The sequence below is a fragment of the Drosophila elegans genome, unplaced genomic scaffold (assembly GCF_018152505.1).
Source record: "Drosophila elegans isolate 14027-0461.03 unplaced genomic scaffold, ASM1815250v1 contig_814, whole genome shotgun sequence".
NCBI classification, from domain to species: Eukaryota; Metazoa; Arthropoda; class Insecta; order Diptera; family Drosophilidae; genus Drosophila; species Drosophila elegans.
The window spans coordinates 15,912,483-15,918,482 of NW_024546167.1; positions in this window are offsets into that span (position 1 = coordinate 15,912,483).

Consider the following 6,000-nt stretch of genomic DNA (forward strand, 5'->3'; position numbering starts at 1 on the left):
GTGAACATAGAACCTTTTTTCGTTATCTTATATCGATGCGAAACTTAAATGTTTGACATTAAAACGTTTTGTATGTACTAATCATGATTACAACAAAGACTACAAACTTCAAGGCCGCCAAGTGTTTTCCATTGAGTAATATTTTAATTGCAATTATTTATAATTTATTGTGCATCAACTTAATGACATTTTCATTATTGATGTCATTATTATTCAAAAACAAAGGCATTTTGTTTTTCAGTCTTCCTCAAAGCAAATAAATATTGCCATAGTTGTTTTGAATGAAATAACAAAGTACAAAAGTTAAAAAATAATAATTTGGAATTTTGACCAAAATATCCAAATAACCAACCTCAAAAAAGTGAAATTGCACGATAACTTTGTCTCATTTCGAGGTAAGCACTGAATATTTAAAACATACAAAGTGAAAAGCGTACCGCTTGTCTCCGTTTTCTGCAGAACTTATTGTCTGATTTTTATGTAAATTGCATTTAAAGCAATAAATCAGTTTTAATCAGCCCACGAATCCAGGCAGCTGAGCCGACGTCGTTGTCGTTGTCGTTGTCGCTCTGTGTCGTGTCTGCTGGACGCCCGATAGGCCTTAATATGTGGGGGTTTATGTGCCTGCATCCTGTGAATCCTGTGTGCGAATACTGTGGGCCCACGCCCTCGTGCGTTCATATATCACAAAGCAAACGCAATGCGTGTGTGCTTGTCGCTTTATTAAAAAAAAGTCTCTCCAATAAATGCATATCGCCGTATGGCTGCTTATTGAAATTCGTTCATTAAAGTGTACAAAATGGAAAGTTGTGCACACAGGCCAGAAGAGCCAATCGATAATGTCATCCGTAAGACAGTAAAGTAATAATAAGAGATTGAATTTTATTTACAACACTCGGGGGATGCTTTTGTTATGAAATTCTTACACAGACCTGTGCGAATTTCTTTACAACTGGAGTCTTTCGAGCACATTAATTAATTATTCTTGAAAGACAACGAAGACAACGATACCATCAAATTATTTTTGGATTTCATACTATCCATACATGTATCATTTAAATTATAAACTTATTCATTTTTGATTAAAAAAAACTTTAACTCAGCACAAAAACATTTTTAAATCTCTCACTAAATATGTGTAAGTGCCGAATAATGGCTGATTTTAAATAACCTTAGTTGCATCTTAATTGATTTTAACTTTGTTATCAAAAATTCATATGTGATGAATTATATAATGTCACAGGGAGTTCTGGTCAAATGGGTTATTATAATGATTAGAAAGTAGATTAACAATTTTAAATTTAACCAAGAAAAGATAGCAGAGCACAAAAAAACTTTTTAACAATTCGCAGCTTACGTGTTAGTGCTAAATAAATGTCCTATTTGCCCGGGAAAATAACTGACTGTCAAACGGCCATGGTGGACCGAATGTTGGAAAACTATTCTCAAAAAAGGGGACCCATGAAAGCCGCTAATTAAATTAGCAAGCGCAGACAACTGCGTTGGCATTTAATTGTGCAGAATAAATCAACGCAGCAAACAGCAAAACAAAGCAGCCAGAAACCAGCCAAAACAAAGCCTGACACAAGCTTTGGTCCCAAAAATATAATCAAACTTTGCCCCAGCCAAATTATTTGGCACATGTAAAATGATTCAGCTCGCACCAGAATAGTAAAACACCGACCAGGGCCCAAAATGATGTAGCTTGTAAACGGCTTTGGACGGCAAAAACGAAAAGTTAATTCGGGGCAATTATGTTGACATGCCAAATGTCCTGGTGAGGATCCCAATCTCTGTTTAAAATTCTGGCATTGGATTTTACGCAGAATTTAAGTAAAATCTTCTATTAATTTCCATCAATCGAATGATGTGTGTTTTTTGAAATTAATCTTGGGGCTTAAACAGTTTTTGACGATTTAAAACTGATGGTGCAAAAATTGCATTGAAAAAGATATTATTAAAGTGATTAAAGGTTTGCCAGTTTTACTTTAAAATCGTTTTATAATTTATATGAGCATATATAAGAACAGGTTTTTGGTTTCCCGTATATATTATTGTTATTAGATTTTAGGTGTTCGATCTAGGACTTTTTTATGGTTTTTTCGCGTTGTTAGTTTGGTTGAGCGTTTTTTTTAACGCTGCTTTATTTAAGTCGTAATGTGAGCCTCTGACTAGACAGGTTTTTTAATACTTTTCCCTAATACTCTTTTTTAAATTTACCATTAAACAAGCAGGACATTAAATAAATATAAATGTCTTAAGAAGAAAAATATTTGAAAATTAAGCAAGGCTTAATTTTTTTCTTTCACATATAATATTATTACTTAATTCAACATCTAACTGAAATAATTCGACTGCAAGGGTATTTGAACTATCAGTTTTAGAAACAAACCACAAATTTTGTTTGTTTTTTGTTGGCGTTGGTGTTTTTGAAAGTTATTTTTGTTTTTGGGTTATAGCTCAAATGTTTCGTTATTTATGCGATGTAGTGGTTGTCGTTTTTATTGCAGTTGTAGTGGTTGCTAGATGCCCTCGAATATTTTTTGCTGACGTGCCAAACTTTTTGGCCCAATAACGTTTTGATATTTTTGGCAAGTGGGTGGATTGGGTATCAGACAATGCAATTCCATGAAAATGCATTTGTTATTTTTACCAATTTGTTGTTGCTATACTGTTTGATGGTCATGTTACTGTGGACAGAATATAGGTTGATTAAAAGTTGGCGACCTTGTTCCCACATTTATTTATTTTTTTAAGCCATGTTCTAAATTAGAAAAATGTCTGTCATTTGTTTTAAATTAAAACTTTTAATCATTTAGAGTTCATCTGAAATCGAAATTTTGTCTGCAAAAGCTTTTAATGTTTTTCTCTGCCGCGGTTATTCTTGCATTCTTTTTACACGACACTGCACATTGTCATAGATCATTATTAGGAAAAATAATAAAGTCACCCGAAGAAAATTTATCAAAATCATAAATCATTGCAAATTGCTACAATTTTTTACTCACCTGCATTCATATATGCAGTGCATTGTGCTCCTTTGTCTGCATGCGTTTGTGTGAACGTCATAATTTTCCAATACACGGTGGTGCTGAAATACTGAAATCGCAAGCTGGCGCTGAAATGATATGAAAAATGCGTTGAGTTAAAACCGAGGGCTCAATTCGTGACGTGAGTCGAGTCAAAAAATGAGCCTTCCTTTTCTGAACTCAATTCTCAAGGAGTGTGCCGAAAAATACTCATACTTTAACAGAATGCCAAAAATGTTGCTCTTTGCTTGTTTTAAGAGAATTTGAGTGGAAATGTTAGCTAAATTGGGTTTGAGTTAAATGTTCTGCAAACTGAGTTACTGTAATGTTTGAGTGGAGTATTTGTACTTAGGTGGAATAGGAATTATCATATTTATAATGGTGTTAGAGGTGATTAAGTTTAAACCAACAATGTTATGACAGCAGAATCGAAACTTAATTGTGATTTTAATAGTGATTTTTGTAGCACACCCATATAATGTACGTATTAAAACCTTTGTTTCCATAAAATACAACAATTTTAAAAATGGTTCCTATTATCCATAGGCCTATGAAAATAAACGAGACCACTTAAAAAACTCCTTTCGTCTGCCCCATAAAAACCATCAGGAACTCAATACATTTTCAATGTTCTGTAATGTAATCAGTTTAAAAATTACTGCAATTATCATCAGGACTTGTAGTCCGAAGGCTCTTTAATTGATCAATACTCGAGTGGGAGAGCGCTTGAAAATTGACTAACGCACTGGTGGGATCTCAAACGAGCTGGGAAACAAACAATCGAACAAAATGAAGCCGTAAATACATTTGGCATCGGACGATGGCCACTTGAATTGAGGCATGGTCTCGGCCGATTCGCTTTGTGATGACGACTTTTTAATTAAAATAAAAATGCAATCCACACATTCCACGGATGATGATGCTGCTGACGATGGCGGTTGAGATGATGACGAGGGTGTTGGGGGTGGGGGGAAATCACGACAACAATAAAAATTAAGTTAAAGCGCGATTTAAATGGCATCGCGATGAAAGGAATGGAACGAGGCATGAAATGAATGCGCATAAGTTTGATGCAATTCACACGAACATGTAGATGTGTAGTACATGTACGCAGACGGACAGAAACGGTCATAATTTATCGGCAATGGCAAAAAACAATTGAAAATAAAATGGGTAAAATGAATTTGCCGACATTGATTTAATTCTTTGCATAATAGGCTTATGAAATATCTAAATTGGTGATTTTAAAGTCATATGGTAAGTAGTTAGACTCAAAATGTGAAGTATTTGCGATGCACTTAAATTTAAGCAAATTTGTTTTTCTATTTAGAGATTAGATTTTTTTCTTTTAGCAGTAAAATCTGTACAATGCAGCTCTTATTAAGGTTGTCTACCAAGACAGTACACAGTTGGTGGTCATTCACCATTTGAAAAAGACTCCAGCCTCATTCTTTGAGTCGACAAGTACAAGTACAAGTGCATTTGCATCCAAATTGATTGCTTCCAAAACTGCCGATACGGTAAAATTGCCAATTTCAGATGCCCTACTGCATTGTGTTGCCCCCATTGTGGGCGTGGCAACGGTGGGCGTTGCTTCCTGAGCCGAACGGATCCATTGCTGCATCAACAGTTTGTTGATTAAAAGTCCGTTGAACCAAAATAAAGGGCTCTGCAACTTTTTCAGTGGTTATCCTACTTGAAATCTTTATTTATTAACCGGTATTGGTATAATATAATTTATAGTGTCATATGAATAATTGCTTAAATGCCTAAAAATTGGGACACATTTTTGCGCATTAGAATGATAAATCAGAATTGTCGAGTCTTCATTGCTGATTAGTTGATAAAAAATAAACTTGTTGCAATTGATTCAAATCTAATAATTTTTGCAATATATTTAAACCACCTTAGATTTTATTGAGAAAAAGTGAAAACAGAAGCAATAATTGAAAAAATGTTATGAGTCAATAGTATTTGTAAAAATAAATGATATAATGAATTTAAATTATTAGTTTTGCGTACGCATTTATTTACTGGTAACAAATTTAGGTATGTATATAAAATATATTACCTATCTGATATGCCTGCTGCACCATATGATAAATCAAAACAATTTGGTATCGAATTAATTAGTTCGATTAAACAACAGGCCATCTTTGTTCCCCTTTGTGGCATAACATTGTGAATTAAAAAAAAAGAAAAGCCGCTTGCCACAAACAGGAACTGCAGGACCTCCTATTTCCCAGGCCATCCTCATTAGCATTCAACTGCAGATGAAAGTGCAGCCGTGGGCCAGCGTGGGTAATTAGTTTTTGGCGTGTTGTAGGGCAGTTTTAGAAAATTTCTTATTTAATGCGCCTGCGGGGGGGACATTTTGGTGGCCATATTGGGTGGCATTGGCGGCCGGCTTTGAAGCCTGCCAAAATCGTGGCGCCTAATTGCGAGCAATCATATTTTGTTTGCCAAGAGCTGCTTGAGCGGAGTGCTGGGTAGTAGTGGATGGTCTGTGGGTCTCAGTGGGTGTCTGTGGGTCTCAGTGGGTGTCAGTGGGTGGGATTCAATCAGGTGGCTCTGTCAGTGGCAGGACTGCACGTCCTGCACGTCCTGCTCATGTTTGCATGTGCACTCCCACGCCCACACACACACCAATTCCTAGAGGGACTTGCGTTTTGGTGGCGGCTTATCGCCTCGCCTAGGCAAATCAATCAATTTAAAAGCAATTGCTGTTAATGTGCAACGTTTGTTTGGCAGCTGTCAAAAATTTGCACACTCGCTTACAGGATGGCCGGGACTCGAGGCTCCAGAGTCCTTGAGTTGGCGAGTCCTGGTCTATTAGTTGGAGGCCAACTGATTCGCCGTTGTCTGGTTCTTTGGGGTCAATCGTTTGCCGCCTTGATTGATGATCAAAGATGCCATAATTGGTCTTTCCCCACGAAACTAGTCAATGTGCTCCATGCTATATATACACGGG